General features: G+C 46.2%; 1 protein-coding gene across 6 annotated transcripts in view; it reads left to right on the top strand.

The window, feature by feature from the left end:
* Positions 1-246: 246 nt before the first annotated feature.
* Positions 247-24,194, top strand: part of KCNS1 (potassium voltage-gated channel modifier subfamily S member 1) — a 71,869-nt gene continuing 47,921 nt past the window's right edge. For 4 of the 6 annotated variants that reach the window (XR_013987929.1, XR_013987930.1, XR_013987931.1 and 1 more), the window contains exons 1-2: positions 8,163-8,263; positions 13,487-13,568. The gene's annotated coding sequence lies outside the window, so the exon portion shown is untranslated. Of the gene's footprint in view, positions 599-7,823; positions 8,264-13,486; positions 13,569-24,194 lie in introns of those variants that run through there. The other 2 variants (XM_081011371.1, XM_081011372.1) reach the window with 2 other exon arrangements.

The raw sequence follows: 24,194 nt of genomic DNA, 5'->3' as shown, positions 1-24,194 counted from the left end.
AGCCAATCATGTTCTGGGATGTTTGACCAAAGGTAGTGAAGTGCCAGGCACTTCTCACCATGTTTTCCAGCTCAGTGAGCAGGGTATAAGGTCTTTGCCTCCAGGATACGAAAGGCCTTCCTTCTACGTATTCCTGTAGGATTCAGACCTTGGCAACAAACAGTGATTTAAGCAATTGCTCTTTTATTGGAAGGAGATACTTCAGGACCTAGGCATTAAACCTAGTAGCCTAGTTATAAACCCACTTTTACAACGTCTCCTGCCTCTTGTAAATAAAAGCCATTTATTTGTTTCTCTCCCCAGAGCTGCAAGTTCATTGATAGCCGTGTGCTGTTAAAATAACCGTCGCTTCTCCAGACAAAGGTGACTGTTCCTGTGTTTATCTTTATATTCCTGCTGCTCTTCCTCCCGGGACTGTTCTGTATGTACAAACGTATAAAGATAGGTTTCGGTTTAACGTTTCCAACCGGAGTGTTTTGTAATGCAAAATGTTTTGCAGGCGCAATAAATTGACTGGGGCTGCCTCCCATATACCAGGTCACCGAATGCCATCTCACTGCTGCCTGTGAAGGGGCAATGGAGCGGGCAAAAAGCGAAGGTGCGCCATGGGGATGACTCATTCCCTCCTTTGCAATGGCTGCTGGCTTTTGCCTCCGCAGCTGGAGCAGAGAGAAAACTGCAGGAGTTTCCGTCTCTCCTCCAGATGTAGGGAATTTGCACTGAATGTGGATCGCCCAAAGAATTCCCCCTGAGCAGTGCAAGGGGGAGGGAGGTGGGGAGAGGGGGGAAAGAGTGCAAGACCGGAGGGGAGGGAGATTGAGAAAGGAGAAATGCCAAGACTTTTGCAGCTGACCTGCTTTCGTACTTGTTTATAGTTCTACGACATTGTGAGTTAGTTCAGAAGTCATGTTCAATACACATAGCCATGCTCCTTTCTGGTATGCAAAGTGGCATCAGAGGTAATCGAAGGAGAAGAAGGCAAAGAGTCTTGAAGTAACAGAAAACCTGACGCATTTGCATGTATATTCTCCCCCCCCCCCTTTTTTTAACTGTAGCCTCAATAATTTTTGTTAAGGGGTGGTCCAAGCCTTTTGTACTGGGCACCAGACCACCTGTCTCCCCTCCTTTTGCAGGGGGCGGGAATGTAAATATTATTTTTTAAAATTTGCACACCGGTCATGCTGCAAGCCCATCATCTTAATTTGCTCAGACTCAAATTTGTATCTGTATGTACATATCAGCATAGTCAAATGATATGCAATTTTGTGGCCTGGGTCTGTTACATGTCTAGCATCACCTCTGGTTTAGGGATTTTTCCTGTGTGATTTTTGGGCCCATAAGTGTTGCCTCTCATCCGAATATCTTTAGTCTCCTTATTCACTATCTTGGCTCCTTCTTTCACAGCGATTGCACACACGTGCCAAAACTAGTTTCTTTTGCTAAATTGCTACATTAAGCTGATATGTATAAAAAGGGGGGTGAGTGTGTCTAAAATTGCATTTTATTACAGTGGTGCCCCTGTTAAATATTCCCTAGATCTAAATCAGCCCTTGACAATAATAATAACACCCAATTTATTTATGTTACAGGTAGGTAGCCGTGTTGGTATGCCGTAGTCGAAAAAAATAAAAAATAAAAAAATTCCATCCAGCACCAATGCCTAACTTAGTTGGTCTCTAAGGTGCTAATGGAAGGAATTTATTTTTTAATTTTGTTTTGACTTTATTTATGTGTTTGAGTTGTTGAAACTGTTTTTAACACTGTGTTTTAATGGCTGTAACCCTCCCCTGGGACCACAGGGTGAGGGAGGGTAATTTATAATAATTTCTAAACATGTAGCAATTTTTTACCACACTCGAGAAAGAAGTTTAATGGCATTTGGGACCATTTTCTAAAACTTAATGAAAACTAGCAAGAAGCTGTTTACTGTTTATCAGCTCATTAACCAGCCCAGGTAGCTGTGCACTTAATGTGCAATCAATAGCAGGTAATGATTATGTCCAGGCTGTCGAATTCCAGAGCAGTTGTGTTAAATCTGGTAAGCAAACACACAAGAAAATAGTTAAATACGGTACGCAGACACTCAAGAAAATAGTCCTGTGGAAATGCACATAGAAGATAAACTTTTGCATTTACAGAACATCCATTGCACATTTAAAGCACCTGATTTCCCCCATAGAAATCTGTGATATGCAGTTTCCCACTCACAGAACAACAAACTCCCAGCACCCTGAACAAACTTTAGTCCCCATGCTTCTTTGGGAGAAATCCTGTGCTTTAACTGTGCAAAGGATGTGCTCTAAACTCATGCCTAAATATGGTAACCATACTGTGCACTTTAGCTGTGCAGGACTATGGTCACAACATAGAATTGACATTAACAGCATTATTAATGCTTTCCTAATTATAGAATTGACATTAAAACTAATCATAAACGATGCACATCTTTCGCCTGCCCTATGAATAGAACTCACTGCATATGTGACTCTGTGCGCCCAGAGAGGATCTGCACTGGGTTTTGCCGAATTTTCTCAGGCATTCCTGTGCTCATTTACTCATGTTCGATTCTCTCCAGGACTCCGGTGTGTTGGCTGCTCCCACAAGGAGCATAAACACGGACAGTGGTATGGACCCAGAGGGCTCTGTGGGAGAGAGAGGTGTCAGATTATGCTGATTGTCAATACAAGTCAATACCACTCATCAACCTTAAGGGCCAAATGATGTAGATCCAATTGTCTTCTGGCCTTCATACTAAGGTAGTACAGCAATTGGTACCCTCCTTCCCCCAAACCATGGTGCATAATACGGGAAGCTGGTTGAGTTATGAGGCAGAAAATCCCTTTTCGGGGAATATAAATACAACAATAGTAAAGTAAGGGAGCAATACTGACTATGGGAAGCCAGAGTAATTTATGTCAGTTTAAGACAGCGTCAAGTATGGCAGATCCAAACCCTGCTCAGGAGCAGAGCTACTTCCAGCTAAGGTGACAGAAGGAAAATGAGCCCTTAAAACAGTGTTGACTTACGCCACTCTTTTCATAGAATCATAAATGGAAGGGTCCCTAGGGGCATCTAGTCTGACCCTGTGCAATGCAGGAATCTCCGCTAAAGCATCCATGACAGATCACCACCCAACCTCTGCTTAAAAGCCTCCAAGGAAGGAGAGTCCACCACCTCCCAAGGAAGACCGTCCATTGTCGAACAGCTCTTACCCTCAGAAAGTTTTTCCTGATGTTTAGTTGGAATCTCCTTTCTTGTAACTTGAAGCCATTGGTTCGAGTCCTACCTCCCAGAGCAGGAGAAAACAAACTGGCTCCATCTTCCATGTGACAGCCCTTGAGGTATTTGAAGATGACTGCCATATCTCTTCTCAGTCTCCTCTTTTCCAGGCTTCTTCACTGGTTTAAGCTTCCCCAGGTTGACAGGTCATGTGCCTGAGCTAAACAGAGCTAGGATCCAGCATAAGTCCCCCTTGCCCAGTCCCCCACACCCCTGAAATGTATTTTCTTAGGATTTACACTGGCCTTGGCTGCAGTGAACCAGGATGAAGGACTTACACCAGTGTAGCCCTTCATTTCTCTAGGGCTTGCACAGGTGAACTTCTCACTGTGCCTTACATCCCCATCGTCTCCACCCCCATTGTTCTGCCCGGACACTGAGGCTCAGCTCTGAGGGCCTTCTGGCAGTTCCCTCCCTGTGAGGAGCCAGGCAGAGGGCCTTCTCGGTAGTGGCACCCGCCCTGTGGAACACCCTCCCACCGGATGTCAAAGAGAAAAACAACTACCAGACTTTTAGAAGACATCTGAAGGCAGCCCTGTTTAGGGAAGCTTTTAATGTTTAACAGACTATTGTATTTTAATATATTGTTGGAAGCCTCCCAGAGTGGCTGGGGAAACCCAGCCAGATGGGCGGGGTATAAATAATAAATTATTATTATTATATTATTACAAGTCTAGTATGAGGCGGAGAACTTTTTCCAAACCAAGGGCCACATTTTCTTCCAGGCAAACTTCCGAGGGCCACATGCCAGAGGCAAAACTAATAGAACAATAAATATGAACTCTCTTCCTTTCCTTTGTTTATATTTTACAGCAGGCTAGTTTCTTCATTGGTACATCCCTCTCTAGTCTTCACCCAGGCAAGCAAGACACATTATCAGTGCTCGAAGAAAATATTGAGGGGAAATGTAAAGCAGGGGTGCTGTGCGGTGTTGCCCAAGGTGTGTGAGGGCCAGTTAAAAATGCCTCAAGGACCACATGTGCCCCCTGGGGCTGAGGTGCCTCATCCCTGACATTGTAATTAACATAGTGAATGTTTTCACTTGGCCAAAAGGTTGAGAAAACAGATATTCTCCAGACTGATGGGAGGGGGAAGCATTGATTTCAGCACCACATTACAGTCACACATATCTTCCATTGATCTCACCTTGATGTAATAGCGAAACCCAATTTGACAGAAGGGCAATTTCTATTCTCTCTCTGTCTCTCTCTAGGGGCACACACTTAACTCATCAAAGTGGAGTCTCCTGTGAATTAAAGTAACACCTAATCTGGGATGCTTCCTTTAAACACCATTCAGTAGTTCCCATTAGGACAAATCTTCTCCCCTATAACAAGACTGCCTGGAAAAGATAGATCAGGAAATGAAACCAATCCCACACAAACCTTTTAGAAAAGGACGCTGACTTAAATGCACTTAAAATGCAGCCCGTTCTTCTCATGTCTCCTAGGGCAGAGAAATCTTGAAATCTGTGCCCATAATTAGTTCCACATAACACAACCACTCAGGTGAATTCACTTGCATTTACTTCTTGGCTTCCAGGCTGCTGATCCATCCATTCCTTATTACCATTAAAACATAAAAAATAAACAGCTTTTTGCTTCATGTCACAGCAGAAAGGAATCTCTTCCTTCCACCTCTGAGGTCCAAAAAGCTCTTCGCTGTCCTTGATGGACCCAATATGCAAACACATCTCAACTGGTTTCCAAATAGATTTTGGGGCAGAAAAATAATTTTTGGTGGGGTGGCATTAAGTGATATGAGTTAAGGATAATGCATTATTAAATCACATGCTCTTTTTTTTAAAAAAAGTGAAAAATGTGGAACAGACTCCTTTGGGAGGTTGTGGACTCTCCTTTGGAGATTTTTAAGCAGAGGTTGGATGGCCATCTGTCATGGATGCTTTAGTTGCTATTCCTGTATTGCAGGGGGTTGGACTAGATGACCCTTGGGGTCCCTTCCAAGTCTATGATTCTATCATTCTATGATTCCCTGCATCTGAGCAATGTGCCCCAAGAAAAGCTTTGTTGGATCAGGTTGTTGTAGAAAAATTGGGGGTTGTTTTTTGCTGCCCAGCTGCTCAAGGGACTCCAAGTCCTCTAAGTCCATGATCGGTCAGAAAAGAATATACAAATAGGATTTGTATTGGGAAAGGTGTCCAAGTATTACTTTCTGCAGATGAAATATTTAGAGTACTTAGGAGAGCAAAGGTGGCTTTTGAAGTATTGTTGTGTGTGCTAAATAATTACACATTATCAAGGAATATTTCCTAAATTTTGAAGGGTGAAGGGTTGGTTTTCTGTGGAGTGTGTGTCTGCTACACGTGTGTAAACTTTTATAACAAGATCAAAGGTCCATCTAATCCAGCATCCTGTCTCTCAGGATTCTGACAGATGCTTCTGGGTCACCATCAAGGAGTCATGGAGGCAATAGGCCTCTCCTGCTGTTGGCTTGTAGCAACTCGTATTTGGTGGAATTCTGCTTCCAACATGGCTGCAGAACTGCCTTGGCTAATAGCCATCAATGAAGCTTATTCCCCATGAATCTTCCAGATGCCCTTTTACAGCTAGCTGCCTAAGCTAGTAGCTTCTTGTGGCAGCAAGCGCATGAATTAATGATGCGCTCTGTGAAGAAGTGCTTCCGCTTGTCTCTTCTGAATCTACTGCCAACCCGTTTCACAAGATGATCCAGAGCACTACTGTTATGAGACGCGCAGGAAAAGCGTCTATCCACTTTCTCTACCGTGTATACCATGTCCCAGCTCAGCTGTATCTCCCCTCCCTAAACTAAGAAGTCCCAAACACCCCTTTTCCCAAAGTAAAGCTGATCCAGCCCCCCCCCATGTGCATTCAGCAAAACAGCATAGGACGACTTGCAGCACCTTAAAGAGTAAAAAAAATTATGGTGGCATAAGGTTTAGTGATCTCAAGCCCACTTTGTCAGGTGCATGAAATGAAATCTAGCTGGATATAAAGGAGAAAATAGTAAGGTGGGAGTTGAATGGCAATGAGATGCAAAAGTTACTGCCAGTGATAATTACAGTTTCAATGTCTGTTATGTAGTCACGCCCTTTACAGTAGCAGGTTTGCCAAGCATATATTCAGCTTTGCTGAGATGATAGGCTGAATATCTGATTCACTAGTCATTTGCATTACCCTTTTCTGCACATTTTCCAGCAGCTATGGTGGGGCAACCAGAACTTATGTTGATATTTTCATTCAGCTATTCACCATGACCTTACAATCACTTTCCGATTTAGTTACCACCCATTCAGCCCCTGCCTTAGATTCTTTCAGCTCCCAATGCACATCATTTCACATTTGCTTATAACAAACACCATATTGGTTTATGTAAACTTTTCTGTTGGATCTGGAGTAAGCAGACACGTTTTCAAGATAGCTCCTGAAACTCCCAATTCACCATTTGCACAGAGGCTTGGTGAGGGCAGCAGGCACAGCACTGCCACCTACTCTTTTGGTGGAACTGGGTTGGGACGAGATAGAGGGCACGCCTGCCGGTTTGTGTGTGCGGTGGATGAGTCTGCATGTGTGAGGAGTGTGAGTTATGTGCAGGGCTGTTGTGCATGCAATCCTGTGTGCAAGAAAGAATGTGTGCGTGTTCAGTGGCATTTGGCCCTCACAGGATTGGCCACACTTAAATGTGGCACGAAAAGACGGCCACCCTGTGTTGCATTATTTTTAAAAAACCGTTCCACAAAGAGCTGGGTTCCACAAAGATGCGGATGTTTGGGAAACCACCCCAGCCACAAAAATGCCTGGCCAGGGCAGCGATTTCAGGATTTAAAAGAACAAGTAGCTCAGTTGGTAGAGGCGTAGAGCATGAGACTCCTAATGGGTTTGAGACCCACAAGGGGTAAAAGAGTCCTACACTGTAGGGGGCTGCACTATAGGGCCGTCGTGGGCCCTTACAATTCTATAGTGCCTCTTTTTCTGCACCAAATCCCCGGGAAGCCAAGGCCAGGGTCGCGGGGCCTGTTGTCCGATTTCGTCTCCCAGGTCTCCCTTCCCTTCTTCCAGCTTTTGCCAAATCCCTTTTGTCTTAAGAGGGAGAACAAAAGGGAGGGGGGCTTCCTCCCCCACCCCACCCCCCGCAGCTCCCCCTCGTCCTCCTCTCTCGTTCCTGCAGCCGACCTCCCCCTCCCTTGCAATTATCTGCGCCGGCTGCCTTCCCAATTCCCCTAACCGCTCTCTTCTCCGCTTCCTCTGATTTACGCTTAGGCGCACAAATCCCATCCCGGTTTGCCCAGAGGCTTCCCCAGCCACGCATCTCTCCTAATTAACTGCCTTCCCAATGGTCCCGGCGCTAGACGGCGGAGGCAGGGCTCCAAGGAGCACGGAGAAGGCTTCTCCCTCCTGAGTCTGCCTGCCTGCCTGCCTCTTTCGGTTGCAGGCCTCTCCGCTCGGGAGAGGACGAGGAGGAGCCTCCAGACCAGGCTCGGCGCGATCCCTTATCCCTGCGCTTGTTTGCCTCTTTCTCCCTCTGAGAAACAGAGCGCGAATTTGTGGACGGTGCCTAGCAGGCGGGCTGTCTCGCCTGGCGGCCGTCGGCGGCGTGGCGAACTGAGCTTCAAAAAGGCGCAGAATGGCAACTTTCGGCGTACAGCCGCCGGCGCTGGGGAGGTGTCCCTTTTGGATCGCCTGGCGCGGCGCAGCGCGCAGCGGCTGGAGGCGCCCCGGGCGCCGAGAAGAGGAGGGCGCGGGGCAGCAGCAGCAGCGGCGGCGCTAAAGGGCTGGCTCTCTCCGCTCCGGATCCGGGAGGAGGGAAGGAGAGGAGATCGGGCGCCTCCCGCCCAGCCGCACATGGCTCGGCTGGAGCGCGGGGCCAGATCGCGGGCGGCGCCTCCCCCTCCAGGCATGTGCGCGCCCAACTCTGCCCGGAGCCCCTGGCCAGGGCGCAGCGGCTGAACGGCTGTGCCCGGGAGAGGCACGCACCCGCGGCTCCCTGCGGGCACCTGTGCGGAGAGGTAGGTGGGACGCTAGCTGGGATCTTCGGGGGGAGGGCGGTGTAGAAATTTAATTAATAATAATAATAGCTGCTGTTAAGGGCGGAGGGTGGAAGGATCGGTCTTGCAATGGCGCGATCCTGGGCATGGTTGCTCGGAAGAAAGTGCTATTGGTCAGTGATGTTTACTCCCATGTAATTGGGTCTGAGGTTGAAGGCTGGGTCTTTCTCGTGCTGGGCGTGGTGCCCCCGAGGCTGAGTCGCTGCCCCACGCCCAAGTGAAGCTTGTTCGCCCAGAGGGAACCCGAAGATGTTCTATCTAGCCCAGAGCCTTTTTCGCCCCCTTCCCGAGATTGATTTGAGCCAAGGCTCAGTAGCACGCCCCCACCCCAATAACCCAATTTTAACTCCAGGGCTCAATGTGTCTGGTACAAGTCGTTATGAAGAGAGTGTTGTTGAGCATGTGCAGAGTGTTTGTTCCTCCTTAGCGAGGGCGGGGAGAAGCATCTCTCACATCTAGGTGGATTTAGAGTCCCGAGGTGGGACTTGCAGGCTAGTGTGTGCTTTCATTAGGGTCTGATCTTGCTGGAGCTTTCCTAGTGGCAAATAGTGCGGTAGTAAGGTGAGATGAAACTGACAAAAGTGCGTGTCCCTGAGCACACACAAAGTGATTTTTTTACTGCAGTTAAACCTGGTATTAGGGAGACGAAACTTCCAAGTCAGACAGCATTTGCGTCCAAGTAGGTCTGCACCCCTGTAGATCTCATTTTGGGACTGACCACTGGAGATGATTTGCTTAATCTCTCTCTCCTATCTGATCCCAGGATCACCTGCTTTTTCTCCAGGGGCCTTTGGCAAACTTTTAAGGTTGTGGAGGGAGAGAATGGCCTGCCACAAAGTGAGAGGCTCTATGCAACTAGTTGGCAGGAGCTTATTCCCTGTAGGGAATCCGCAAGCAGGCAAAGGTCAAGCCTCCTGTGCCCTTCCCTGGCATTCAACTTGGCACTGCCCCTTCCTCTCCTAAATGTAGTGGCCACCTCAGGGTCTTTATTGGCTATTAGAAGGCATTGGTGCAGGGCCAGCTGGGAAAAACTAGATTCCCAGTGGACGACAAATATGATGTGATTGCTGGTACAGGAATCTGGGAGGTCTGCGTTCAGCTCCATGCTTGGCAGTGAAGCTCATTGGGCAACCCTGGGCCAGTTGCCATCCTTGCCCCTTAACAGACCTCACAGGGCTGTTGTGAGGGTTAAATATACAGAACCTTGAGCTCTTTAAGATGAAAAGTGGGATGAGCATCTAATAAGGCCCGTTAGTAGCCTGGCTTCAGGTGGTCCCATTCACATGCTCCAGAAAGCATCCTCACGTTTTGTACATATACTGTAATTCTCTCATCCCCTTGTTGGTATCTATCAAAGTGGAAGTCCGGGAGGCTTTGGCAGTGGCTGGTTAGAAGATGCTCTCTGCAACAGCATTCTGCGTGAGGCTGCTGCTGAGAAGCAATCCAAGCGATGGGACATTGGGCTTGGCTGTGAGGAGTGAATGCTGAAATCCTTCCTCAGCCATGACCTTCACTGATGAGGGTTTGGGACAAGTAGTGATATTGGAGCATGTGTGGCTTTTGCGGTATCTTACGTATTGATTTTCAGTGCATCCTCATCTCCAACGTCACTGGTGCCCTTGAACAACCCACATAGATTCCCCATGGCCTGGGCCACCTTTCTGCAACCTGGAGCCCTCCAGATGTTTGCGGCGACAGCTCCCATCAGTCCCAGCAAGCGCCAGATTGGCAAAAGATGGCCTGCATTTTTGCACTGTGGTGTTTGTAGCATTGGCACATGAGACCATGCAGGAAAAACCTCATGCATGTGTTTCCAGGTCCTATTTCCCGGGTTCTCTTTTGTGCCAATGGACTGAAATAGATGTGCTGAAAGAACGTCCTGCGCAGGCAGCCTCCCACTACAAAAAGGGTTTTTCTATAAGTCTTCCCTGAGATAATGGTTGCAGAATGTTTATGGCAATTACATAGACATAGTCTTGCAAATTTCTTCGTACCTGCGTCCAAGCATCACACGGTTGCCCGAGTGGTGAGAAGGGGGAAAGATTCAGATGGCTCATCTGTGGTGTAGAGAAGGACGAAGCTGTAGGTATACTGAGTGCATTTTAATCTATATGCATGACTCAGTTGCTTGTTGTTGCGGCGAAGCGTGCAGAAGGAACACCTTGTTGCTTCTGTCTCATCTGCACCCTGCTGTGAGGGAGGGGTGGTGTGTGGTTAAAGGGGATTGCAGCAGGAAAATAGTATGCAAGGATTAAGAAGACCCATCTTGGCCCAATCCCTGCGCTGATCTTCCAGCAGCTGTGTGTTTTTGTGTGTGTACCTTTAATGTTCTTTTTTCCCTCCCCCAAAAGAACTGCGTAACTGCGTGTCCGCCTGAAACACCTGGGAGCCAGCTGTGTCTGGAGTGGTGTTTGACGTAAAGAACTCTGGTTCATCAGATGCTGTCTGGTAGCAGCTTTACCTGTCCTTGGGAGTGACATTAAAATGCAAGAAACGTGTTTCCTGGTCTCTCGTTCCTCCTGGTCTCCTCTAATCTGCTTCATAAAGTGGTCTGATTGCTCTAACTGGGGGCTGTTGGCTGCTGGGCTTGGGGTCTTCATGAGGCCCTTGGGGTGAGATCTCCAATGTGGCCCAAGGCAATCTGTGCAAACCAGTTATTGAGACAGGAGTGCAAACATTTGGGCTGGGCTTGGTGGCCAGTCACTGTTTCTAGTGATGGCTTCCTGACCCCCAGAGGCAAGTTACACTGCATCCCTCATGTAAAGTGAAAAGTGGGGGGCTTAAAGGGGAACTGGTGGGTGACTGGCATGTGTACCTCATTCTAGTCAGCCCTTGAGACCGATACACTCTCACACTCACCGTATTTTTCGTTCTATAAGACGCACCCGACGATAAGACGCATCTAGTTTTAGAGGAGAACAAGAAAAAAATTATTCTTGCCCTCTCTGCTCAGTGTCTCTCCAGCAAAGTGAGAGGAGAAACGGAAGGGGCTCCATTTCTCCTGCCACTTCCCTGAAGGGGTGCTGCACAGCTTTCCCTCTCTGCGCAGCACCCCTTCAGCGAAGCGGCAGGAGAAGCGGAGCCCCTTCCATTTCTCCTCCTGCTTCGCTGAAGGGGCGCTGAGCAGAGAGAGAAAGCTGCGCAGCGCCTCTCCAGCGAAGCGAAGCCAGGAGAGCAAGAGGGATTGGTGCGCACTGATCCCTCTTGCTCTCCTGGCTTCAGCGAAAGCTGCGCGGCCTGCATTCGCTCCATAAGACGCACACACATTTTCCCTAACTTTTTAGGAGGGGAAAAGTGCGTCTTATAGAGCGAAAAATACGGTATCTTCCCTTTGCTGTTAGTGACTTTTTGAAAACCAGTTCATTCTTTAGCGGAATAACACTAGATCTTTGCCTGTTGGTCTCTAGAATTAAGCTTGTGATTGCTACTGATGAACATATTTGAAGATCTCTGAATTGCACCAGCCTCAGAACTAGGAAATGAAGCTTTTACTAAAGCAGAAAGGGTGTTCTATTAATCCTCTCCTGCACCCCACTTGAAACAGCAATTCAAGTGCTCAGGATTGAGAAGAGGATGTAGTTGGCAATTTACCATTGTTTGCAAGCCACAAAGGGATGTGGAATACCATTTGCCAGAGAACAACAACACGCTCCTCTTAGGGTTTCCAGGAGGCATATGCCTGGTCTCTGTGGAACAAAATGCTTAACTGGATGGGCTTTTAGGGTTCTTCTTATGAATATGTGGTGTCCTTTGATCAGTGGGAAAGGAGAGATGTGCAGCAGAAATGTTTAGTCTGGCAGGACTGGGAGCCACACTTTCTAGCATTTAAAAGGTTTTTGGAGGCAAAGCAGCAGCATGTGGCTTAGATGATGGGGACCTGGAGCTCCAGTCTGATGTTCTCAGAGGGAGGAGGAACTGGTATTGTTGGTGGCAGTGCTAGTGAAGAACTTTGGCATGCATGTAGAAAGGTGGTGTGTTAAAGGGATTTAAAAAAAGATTAAGCAGACCACAGGACTTACTGCTGTTCCCCTCCCCATCAAAAGAATATTTTATGAACATGAAGAAGTGGAAACCCACAAAATTGGCCAGAAATATAAGGATGAAGGTGACCTCCCAAGCACAGGATTTCCCTACTGGTTCACTAAGGGAAAACATCAGTCATGGTCCTCCTTTGACCGCATTCCCTTGATCTCATGGCTAGAGAGATGTTGCTGAAACTCATAATTACCTGGCTTAGAAAACAGGTTGCCCTGCTTGTAATGAATGAATGCACTGCAAATCACAATTGCTGATTCATTTCAGCAGAGGTGAGCTTCCCATAACTAGCTGAGCTGTGGCGTTTCTGGCTTCCGTGGAGCCTCCTGAGTCTTTGCCTCCTCCTGCTGCAAAATATGAGGAAGTATGTGTGCACTTCAAAAGTACACTTCAAAAATGTATTTCCGTAGCAAGTCATTTATCATATTTCTTCCGTAGGTTCTTCCCAGGAGGGTGTGGACAGCTTATTCCCATCCTTCATTAGTTAGCCAGGCTGAGGCTGGGCAGCTGTGTTATAAAACGGGTACATGTCTCACTGTCGGAAGGTGAGATCATGGCAACACTTCAAGTCAGGCTTTGGTAACCTGGTGTCTTCTGGAAGCTTTGGAAAAACATCTGGAGGGCACCAGGTTGGTGACAGCTGGTGGAAGGGTTGAGTGTATTAGGGGGAAAACAACAACCTCACAACTTTATAGTGCCAGTTTGAACAGCTTTCACCCTGTATGAGATCTATTGTGCTTCATTGGGCAAAGTGCTTGAGTGTGTGAAGCAGTTTCAAGGTTTCTTGAATCAGAATATTCTTTTCCAATCAAGTTCCAAGCCTTCTTTTGGAACTGAAAGTGCTGGTGGGAGCCCATCAACAAAGGTCCACCTCTCTGTGGCTTATGATACCATCAACTATTGTGCCCTTCTGAATCACCTTGGTGGGATGTAGTGGCTCCATCCTCTCTTGATGAGTCAGTCCCAGAAAGTGGTGGTGGGAGACTGCATTTAGGATATGTGGTACTACATGTTCCATCTTGTTTCCTGTTCCCTTAACATACGTGGATCTGCTGGGAGAGGCCGTTCAGGGATTTGGACCAGGATAGGACATCATCTGCTTGCAGATGACACTGAGCAACATCTCTTGTTTGCATCTTCTGATCCTAGGGAGGCAAGATTAGAAGCCCTGAACTGGTGTCATCTTTGGATTGGATGAGGTCAAACTGAAGCTTAACCACGCAAGACGGAGGTACTGTTGGTTGGGGGGTTCTAGTGGTCAATATGTTTCAGACAAGATTGCACCCTCCTCTCTCTGCCCTTTCCTACACAAAATGCAGCAGGTTTGCAGTTTGGGGAGTATCCCTGGATCAGGATCTGCTCCTTAAGCAGAATTGATAGTTGTGGCCAGTAGCGTGTATTACCAACTTGATATTTTATGCCAGCTATACTGGCAAAAGCACATCTGGCCTGTGTGTTCATGTCACCTCCAGGCTAGCTTCCTGCATTGTGCTGTATGTGGAACTGTCCTTGAAGACTCTGGAAACTTCCATTGACTCAATGCAGCTGGCAGGATTCTGACTGGAGCTGTTCTACTGGATAATATTTTATCAATCTTTCGCCAGCTGTGCTGGATACCATTCTGCTTCCAGACTCAGTTCAAGGGGCTGGTATTGACCTTTACAGCTCTAAATGGCCTGGCACTAGAATCTCAATTGCCTCCCATTGTTTGAATCTACCTTATTCTGCATCAAGAGGCCCTCAGTTAAACTCCCTGGTGTCAAAGGTACAGCAGGTGGAGACATGGATGATAACTTTGTAGTGGTGGTACCCAATATCTAGAACAGCTTCCTAAAAGAGGTCAGTACACATAGTCTCCTCGGTGCCTACTTTTACATGTGAATCAAAGACTATTTTTTTTATCTCAATGAGCTTCTTTAGATCTCTCCGGCTGGTCAGTTTTAAAACCCTAGAGCTAGGCCAAAACATTCTGCCCTCCAGCTTTCGGACTCCAGCCAAACATGAATTTGAAAATGGCCCATGACACACTGGATGCTCTAGACCTGGGATGGAGAACGTGCAGTTTTCCAGATGTTGATGGACTACAACTCCCATAATTCCTGACCATTAGCCATACTGGCTGGGGCTGTTGGGAGTCCAGCAGGTTCTCCATCCATCTAATAGACAGATCACCAGTGAGAACCACCTTCAAAGGTCACCCAAGAGACCTATGCTGAAATTCCTTCAACCCACTTGAACTTTGGTCCTTTTAAAATACTCCGTCTTTTTGCCCTTGCTCCCTTTTATGCTTAGGTCTCCCTCTTACATTGCATCACTTCCTCTGCAAAGCTTTGGCTCAACTACAACTTCACAACAGAAACATAGCCTAAGTCCTAGCCTGTTGGTCACTATTCAGGAATGATGGTTGTTGTAGTAGTCAAGCAACATCTGAAGGTTAGCTAAGTGGATACAGCTACGTTTAATCACTTTCATTCCTTGTCTGTCTTCTCTGCTCTCTTCCTTTCCCTTCCCGTAACTAAATTAAGACTCCCATCTCTCTTGGGGGAAGGGTTGGATATGGATATGCTTGGATATGGATATGCTTGGATATGCTTGGATATGGATATGCTTGGATATGCTTCTCTGTAAAGTTAGTTCCATGATGATACTATTTAAATATCGTCTGATGCATTGAAAATCAGGAGAAATTGTCAATTTGACAATCATGGCTTTGGCACACAGGTTTGGTTCTTCGTTGTCCCACCAGCAAATTCCTGTGCCTGTAAGATTGAAATTACCATTCTTTAAGGGGAGGGGAAAGAAATCCAATTATTAATGTTTGCTTCAATGAGAACATGGTCCATGCAAAAGTTAATCAAATAGCAATATTGCTGCTTTGTTTGTTCTTGCAGAAACGATCGTCTTGCTTTGCTCCTACAGAAGGAGTCTGTGTAGAAAAATGAATAGTGCAATTAAGCTCAGAGGCTGATCGCATACATCAGCTGTGTTGCTAGACCAGCACAGAATTTGGAAGTCTGCCCTTTATATATGTTGATAACCACTTTTAAACATATAAACAAGTGAAGTTCAAGGATATAATTGCCGGTGATTTGTCCATTGCAACTGTGATTCCAGGACCTCTGCTTCAAGCAAGGTCTGCAGTTCTGTCACTGTAACTGATCTGTTTGAACAAAGAAAGGATTGCCTCTGCAAATGTACTGTATCCTCAATCTTCTCCGTTCCTCCCAATTTCAATCTTGAATGGTTTGCAAACTCCCCACTCACAATCCACAAAACTGTTTGAGACAACATCCAGGTAATTACAAGTGGCTTCATGAAAAATGTTTAAGCCTTTGAGTCCCTTCCAACATTACAATTCTGTGATCTAAGCTAGTGGCCAACAAAGCTAGTTGCCAACAAAGGTCCGTATAGCTAAAGCCATGGTTTTCCCAGTAGTGATGCAGGGAAGTGAGAGCTGTACCATAAAGAAGGCTGATCGCTGAAGAATTGATGCTTTTGAATTCTGGTGCTGGAGGAGACTCTTGAGAGTCCCATGGACTGCAAGAAGATCAAATGTATCCATTCTTAAGGAAATCAACCCTGAATGCTCACTGGAAGGACAGATCGTGAAGCTGAGGCTCCAATACTTTGGCCACCTCATGAGAAGAGAAGACTCCCTGGAAAAGACCCTGATGTTGGGAAAGATGGAGGGCACAAGGAGAAGGGGACGACAGAGGACGAGATGGTTGGAGAGTGTTCATGAAGGTACCAACATGAGTCTGACCAAACTGCGGGAGGCAGTAGAAGACAGGAGTGCCTGGCGTGCTCTGGTCCATGGGGTCACGAAGAGTTGGACACGACTAAACGACTAAACAACAACAACAACAAGCTAGTGGCTACCATGTTCCATGGCAGATGTCTGTCCCATCCTGAATACAGGAGAAGATAAAGACCCACACTGCAGGTGCCTGGTTCTTTGGTTAACTTTTCCACAAATGGAAATTAGACACAGGCGAGTAATTTTCTGAGTCATCAACACTCTTTTCTTTCTTCAAGGACCATGTGGTAGGTAATTAACTGCTGAAGGAGAACCCAAATATAGGAGTGTCTTCCTGAAGTTACTAGCCCAAATTCTTTCTGGATTTTACTGGCCAGAGTGGAGAGCAGATTCAGAATCAGAATCAGATTAAGGACTTCTTCCAAGCACTTTGTTCACACCTAATGAAGCCAAAATGGAAAGTGATCCAAGACCTTTTTGTGCCACACATTGAAAACTATTATGCTACGTCAAATAGGCATGGCCCCCCACCCCAAGAATCCTAGTAAATGTAGTTCATTAAGGGTGCTAGGAGTATATTCCTCACAGGGCTGTGGTTCCCAAAGTGGCAGAACATTCAATCAATCCCTCTTCCCAAGGAACTTTGGGAATTGTAACCATGAGGTGGGAGTTTTCAGATTCTTGGGGGAAGCCCGAATGTTTAAATTGGTATGATACTGCTTTAAATGTACAATGCAGATGGGACCCAATACAAAAATGACAAGAAGGCACATGCAACATCATGGGCTTAAGACTCAGTTTTGGATATGTTTTTGGTTTGTTTTAACGGTTTTGCTGTCCATATCAAGCCATGTTTATGGACTACATGCCAATTCAATCCTAAATTTCACATGTGGGAAACTGTGGCCCACGTGCAGGCTCATTTATTGTGGCTCTTGGTGTCTCCTGAAGCTGCCCCATCAATCTGATTTCTTCATCCTTATTAATCATCTCCTTACAGTTCCTGGTTTTTCAAAACTGGTTCTACCCCTCTCTATTTTCTGAATAATTAGAAGGCACAATATTTTATTTGATAAACGTAAGTGGGTGGTTTTCTTTTCTTTCTTTTTCTGCAGGTTGTATGGCCTTCCCACTCCCACCCCCCTGCCGTCTGAAGACAAAATAGTAGGCTTCCGCTCTGTATATGTGTGGCAAGATAACATCATAAAGGGATGTTTTTATTTGCTTCCCAGAACAGTGGCTGTGTTGGGTCTGCCATACTAGGAATGAATCCCCTCTATTGGATTATTTGAGTGTAATCCCATCAGAACCAGCTGGGGTTTCTTCTTGGAATTATAATCAGAGGTAACCATGAAGGAAATACTTCTGCTAATCTGTTAATCCAGAATGCAATATGCTCAGTCTAGCAGTGTAGACCCCAGCACCTTACCTGGGAGTAAGCCCCCATTGAACTCAGTTGGACTTACTTTTAAGTAGACACCCAGGGCATTGTGCTCCTGAGTATAGCAGTGGGATTCAATAGTGCGACTTCCAAGGAGAACAGCAAAGGAACTTTTCACCAGCCAGAAGAAGCACCGTGGCATTCTATAGCTTCAAGAAGCGATGGAAGGAAACCTCTTTAGCTACAACTAAAGAAGCCTTCAATTGGGCTCTGCCCGGTGATGGATGTTGCTTATTTGTTCAGGAGCCAGACATCCTTTTTCTAAAGCAGAAATCTTCCGGATGGAGAGCATGATTTCCCGGCACTCTTGAAACTGTTAAGACATTGTGTTTTTTGGGAAACAGCAGCTCTTTCTCGGAGCCCTTGTTGCTGTTGTGCTGCTGCAAGACCTCTTATGGACAGTCCCTGCAATGTTCCTCACATCCATCAACAAGTTTCTCTGCTGCCTATGTGACAGCCTGTGATGATTTAATCTAATTGTTTTAATACCTCGCAGATTCTGCTCTCCCTTAACAAGGATAGTTCCAGCAGCAAATGTTCCTTTAGATTTTATTTTTTAAAGCAAGGCTACCTGCCCCCAACATAAAGAGTATTTTTATCTGGATTTTGGAGGATGTTGTTTTGAGAGTGTAACCCAGCTGCCTCTTTGAATGCTTTCGAGCATCCTTGCAAAGGCTTTGTATGAACGAAGGCTTCTTTCACCAGAACTTGGCCAAGCCACATGAATGGGAATGTGGTAATTTCTCAGTGTCTTTTTCAAACTTAAAATCAGCAATTGGGGGGGGGGGCAATTTCCACTTAGTTCAATGTCTTTTGGGGAGAGGGTGCTTTCCTCCTTTACCGCTATGCCATTTTATTAGGCAACTCCCTTCCTTAGCAAGATCATAGTGGGGTCTTTGGAGCTTTTGGTCCTCCTTCTCTTTAGTAAAGGTAAAGGTACCCCTGACTATTAGGTCCAGTCACGGACGACTCTGGGGTTGCTGTGCTCATCTCACTCTATAGGCCGAGGGAGCCAGCATTTGTCCGCAGACAGCTTCCGGGTCATGTGGCCAGCATGCCTACAGTAAGCCACTTCTGGCAAACCACAGCAGCGCACGGAAATGCCGTTTACCTTCCTGCTGGAGCGGTACCTATTTATCGACTTGCACTTTGACGGGCTTTCGAACTGCTAGGTGGGCAGGAGCAGGGACCGAGCAACGGGAGCTCACCCCGTCGTGGGGATTGGAACCACCAACCTTCTGATCGGCAAGCCCTAGGCTCTGTGGTTTAAACCACAGCGCCACCCGCGTCTCTTCTCTTTAGTAAGAAAGGTGCTAATAATGGATTAACCCCTTTGCTGGCCACTTTTTTTTCTAATTCAGAAGCCCTTGGTGACACTGTTGTCTAACTTGGTGGGGAGCAGTACCAGCGAAGGTGCATAAGTCACAGCAAGAATGTATCTTTTGGAAAATTCAGTTGCGCAGCCATGATAATGCCACCGCTCTCTTCCCAGTTGAAGGAGAGGGGCTCCCTTCTCAGATGCTTAATAATTAACAGATATTGCTTGATCTCAGCCGATGCCCTTCACACAGAGTTGGTGGGTTGCTGTGGCAGAAGCGCTGCATCGCAAAAGTATCAGCAGCGTTGCTTTGAAGCCACTGAGCTGAGCAATATTAAACTGGATGTCTGAAGGAATTTTTGAGCAGAGAGAGTCTTCCCATACTAAACAAACTCGTGGATCTCCTCATAGGAAACCACCTTTGTCAGACATCTGATCCATCTAGCTCAGGATAATCCAGGGTTTCAGACCTAGTGAAAACTAGATGCTCTCTACCGCTGAACTTTGACCCTTCCTAGGCTCCTACCACTGCTGCATTTTTTTAAAAGGGTACCATTAGTTTTTGAGGAAATCAACAGTGGAAACCTCCCATTTTTGGCCACACAAGAAGACATTTGTTAGGAAGAAGGAAGATTTCCTTGTGTATACACACACTTCATGATCTAAACTGGGCTTCAGTCCTGTGGATGCTTTCTTGGGAGTAAGGCCCATTGAATAAAGAGTAAAACAAATGCAGGTGCTTTGGCTGTGGGTGCTTGCAAAAATGAGCACATACTGGAGCAGCCTTGCAAATATATATATATATATATATATATATATATATATATATATATGGAGGTGAGCCCCCTTGCTTCCCTACTGCAATGACGGTATTCCTTTATTTTTTTAACCCGTTTGCACTGGAATGGAGTACGACAAGGCTGTATATTGTCTCCCTGCTTATTTAACTTATATGCAGAATACATCATGTGAAAGGCTGGACTGGATGAATCCCAAGCCAGAATTAAGATTGCTGGAAGAAATATCAACCATCTCAGATATGCAGATGACAGAACTTTGACAGCAGAAAGTGAGGAGGAATTAAAGAATCTTTTACTGAGGGTGAAAGAGGAGAGCGCAAAATATGGTCTGAAGCTCAACATCAAAAAAACTAAGATCATGGCCACTGGTCCCATCACCTCCTGGCAAATAGGCAGGGAAGAAATGGAGGCAGTGAGAAATTTTACCTTCTTGGGCTTCATAATCACTGCAGATGGTGACAGCAGCCATGAAATTAAAAGACGCCTGCTTCTTGGGAGAAAAGCAATTAGAAACCTAGACAGCATCTTAAAAAGCAGAGACATCACCTTGCCGACAAAAATCCGTATAGTTAGAGTTATGGTTTTCCCAGTAGTGATGTATGGAAGTGAGAGCTGGACCATAAAGAAGGCTGATCGCCGAAGAATTGATGCTTTTGAATTATGGGGCCGGAGGAGACTCTTGAGAGTCCCATGGACTGCAAGAAGATCAAACCTATGCATTCTGAAGGAAATCAGCCCTGAGTGCTCACTGGAAGGACAGATCGTGAAGCTGAGGCTCCAATACTTTGGCCACCTCATGAGAAGAGAAGACTCCCTGGAAAAGACCCTGATGTTGGAAAAGATTGAGGGCACAAGGAGAAGGGGATGACAGAGGATGAGATGGTTGGACAGTGTTCTCGAAGCTACCAACATGAGTTTGACCAAACTGTGGGAGGCAATGGAGGACAGGAGTGCCTGGCGTGCTCTGGTCCATGGGGTCACAAAGAGCCGGACATGACTAAATGACTAAACAACAAAATCTTCATTAGTGTACTCTCACCAGGAGCCACAGCCAGGGCCAGTTCTCTACCCAATGTGTGTTACTAACGGGTGTTCAGATACCAGTTTGCCACAGATTTGTTACATTTTTAGTGGCACAAACAAAAATCAATCCCTGTAATAGGGAGTGCAGGTGCTGAGTGCTGACAGAGATAGGATCAAAATAGACCCTCTGTGAGGTGAGAGGGTGGAATTGGCATGCTTGGAGTGCAATCTTAAAGAACAGAAAGCAAGTCTAATGCAGTAAAACAACACCAACCCCCCCAACTCCCCCCCAAAAAAACACAGCCCAATGAGAACTGAGCATGCTTAGTTAATTGGGGCAAATTGAAAAAAACAAAAAACAAAAAATGGGAAGGAGGCAGACGAGCTGCTTGAGCTCATTTCAGCTTGCATCCATAGCTGGCTGTTGCTCTGGACAGACCTTTTAAGGGTTAGGATGCACTGCGACTTTTTATTGCAGGTTGCATGTGAGAGTGAATGAGAGATCAGACAGATTCTTGGCCCAGAATAGTGTTGCAGCGTTGTCCCAGCTGGATTTCTTAGCCCATCCTTGAAGTGAGCCTGCAGTGCATTATCCTGCCTAGGGAACAATCAGTGCCTTTCACCAGACTAGAAAGGTAAAGGTAAAGGATTCCTGGACGGTTAAGTCCAGTCAAAAGCGACTATGGGGTTGTGGTGCTCATCTCACTTTTCAGGCTGAGGGAACAGGCGTTTGTCCGCAGACAGCTTTCCAGATCATGTGGCCAGCATGACTAAGCCGCTTCTGGCGCAACGGAACACCGTGACGGAAACCAGAGCGCACAGAAACGCCGTTTACCTTCCTGCCACAGTGGTACCTATTTATCTACTTGCACTGGTGTGCTTTTGAACTGCTAGGTTGGCAGGAGCTGGGACAGAGCAACGGGAGCTCACTCCGTCGTGGGGATTCAAACCGCCAACCTTCCAATCAGCAAGCCCAAGAGGCTTGGTTGTTTTGACCTCAGTGCCAACCATGTCCAGACTAGAAGGACTGTGGAGTTATCCTAGCTGCCTTTCCCTACTTAAATCGCTGTGGTTGGAATCTTTTCTTTTTCTTTTTTCTTTTTGGTCACATGCAAACAGCTTCTCTGAGATAACAGCAACACAACTGAAGAAACGACCTTACACCAACTCAAGACTTTCTCTTCATCTAGTTCAGCGCAGTTTACTCTCAGTGACACTGTCTCTCCTTAGATGAAGGGCTGTAGCTCAGTGGAAGATATTTTGCTTGGCATGTAGAGAGTCTCAGGTTCAATCTTCAGCATCTCCAGTTAGGGCTGGAAGCGTGCTGTGCCTGAAACCTTGGGGAGCAGTTGCCAGTCCGTGTAGACAGTACTGAGCTAGATGAACCAGTGATCTGACTGTGTATAATGTAGTTTCCTACACTGGGTCTCAGGCCAATGTCTTTCTCGTTACCTTCTCCCTTCTCCTTTTAGCTGGAAGTTCCCGGGGTTGCTCCAGGAACCTTCTCTATGGAAAGTACGTATTCTGCTACTGAACTATGACCCCTTTCCAACAACATAACAGTTGTTGAAAAGGCAGCATTTTCATGAGTTTGGGCAGGTCTGCTGTAGGAGTTGGAACTTCCATCCTCTGAGCTTAATCTTGAAGCAAGCAGAGAAACTTGGAAGAAGCAGAGGGTTGTGGGTTTTTTGTAGAACTGGGAACAACCCCAACAAATCTAGTGCAAGTTCTTTTCTGTAATGAATTCAGGACATTAACAGTAGATACTGGTTTTCTCTGTTATATTTTGGTTTTTACCTTTAGTTCTTTCAGGGGTACTCTTTTGTCCAAGGAGTTGAAAGAAGAGTTTGGAACAGCTTCTAATACAGTAACTTTATTGCAGGTGACAGCCCAGAATTTAAGAATATTTGAAAGACCACTTTCTTCCCAGAAACCCTCTTGGGTCTTTAACAGAGGGGGGGCTCTCTAGGTAATTCTACCACCCTTGGAAGTTTGGGGAGGCAGAAAAGCCTATGGAATTCCGTCTCCACAGAGGTGTATCTGACACCCTAATTGTGTAGCCTTTGTTGTATGCCAAAATTGCTCCTCTTTACAATAGCCTTTTCACATATCTCATATATGTATGTATGGGTATTTGTATAAGTGTGTATATATGTATCCTGCCCTGTGCTTCTGATTGTGAACTGGTTTAACTGATTTTGATATTGAATTTTGATATTGTTGTGATCTGCGCTAGTAACTTAGTCTTTGCCTGCTCAATCTATTTCTGTACTGGCTGCAGGGAAAGTTTGTGTGTTTGTGTTTGAATGGGTTTTGTGCATGGATGGAATTGAATGGGATATGTGTACATTTACTTTGACTCTGCTCACCACTGTTGTTGTTGTTGTTGTTGCTGCTGTTATTTCTAATTTATTACCTGCTTTTTGCCCTAGGGTCCCAAGGCAGGCTATCACATTAAAACACAGTATTAAAAACAGTTTAAAACAACTTACGGACCATTCTGCCCTGCAGCTGTCACAATGTTGTTACTTGCTAATGCTATGTGCTTTGAGAATTCTACATGCTGTGAGAAGCAAGCTAGAATGTGCATATTGTGGAATTTGGGGGACCAGGTTTCCTTGCATTGTCTGGTCTCTGGATGAGTCAGGTTGTCATTAGGATGAAGGTGAGCAATGGTGTAAATGATTCTCCTTCTTGCTATGTAGGCAGACGCCTGTTTTCTTCACATAAAAGCTGAGTAACTGGTGGTGGAGAGGGGGGAAAATGGCTGTCCCAGTCAACGCTCATCTTGTGCTGAGCCTGTTTGATTCCATAGATGTTCTCCAAAAGATGGGTGGCATCACAGAAGGAATGTTTTCTTCTCTGCTCCCCTTGACTGTGCAAAATACCATCTGGAGGGGTGGCTCAGCGCAGCTTACGGTGAGGTGATTCTGGGTTGCCGCTTACTTTGCGGGTGAGTCATCCTTTGCCTGCTGCGTCGAGTTTTGCCACCTCCTTTACAGACAAAATTGCTTGTACTTTGCTCAGTTTAGGAGCTGCTATTTTGAATACGGAGCTGGAGTGTGATGGATGAGAAGGCTCAGTTTTGACTTGCTTATCGGAACCTGTTTGAGTTAGTGCTGCCTGATGACAAAGACAATGTGTTGGATGATGTGAGCTACAGACTGTTTCCATCCACGAGAAATTCAGTACATGTTCAAAGCTATAGTTGTTGGCACGTTACACAGCCTCCCCTCTCTTGGGCGAGGTCATCTGGTTTGGGCATACAGATGAATGGCGCATGTACCATAGAAACGGATTATTCATCTTGGTTTGAATAGTTGAGATGCTTCCAGACTGCCACACTTTTGCACATTTCTCTCATTGGTCTTAGTGCAACAAGAGGGCATCTTAGAACTTATCATAGTGCATGAGGGTGCATCGCAATAAATAAGGTAAAGGTAAAGGGACCCCTGACCATTAGGTCCAGTCGTGACCGACTCTGGGGTTGCACGCTCATCTTGCTCTATAGGCCGAGG

This window comes from Podarcis pityusensis, assembly GCF_964106645.2.
Source record: "Podarcis pityusensis genome assembly, chromosome: 6".
Classification (NCBI taxonomy): Eukaryota; Metazoa; Chordata; class Lepidosauria; order Squamata; family Lacertidae; genus Podarcis; species Podarcis pityusensis.
This window is presented reverse-complemented; position numbering and strand designations above follow the sequence as displayed.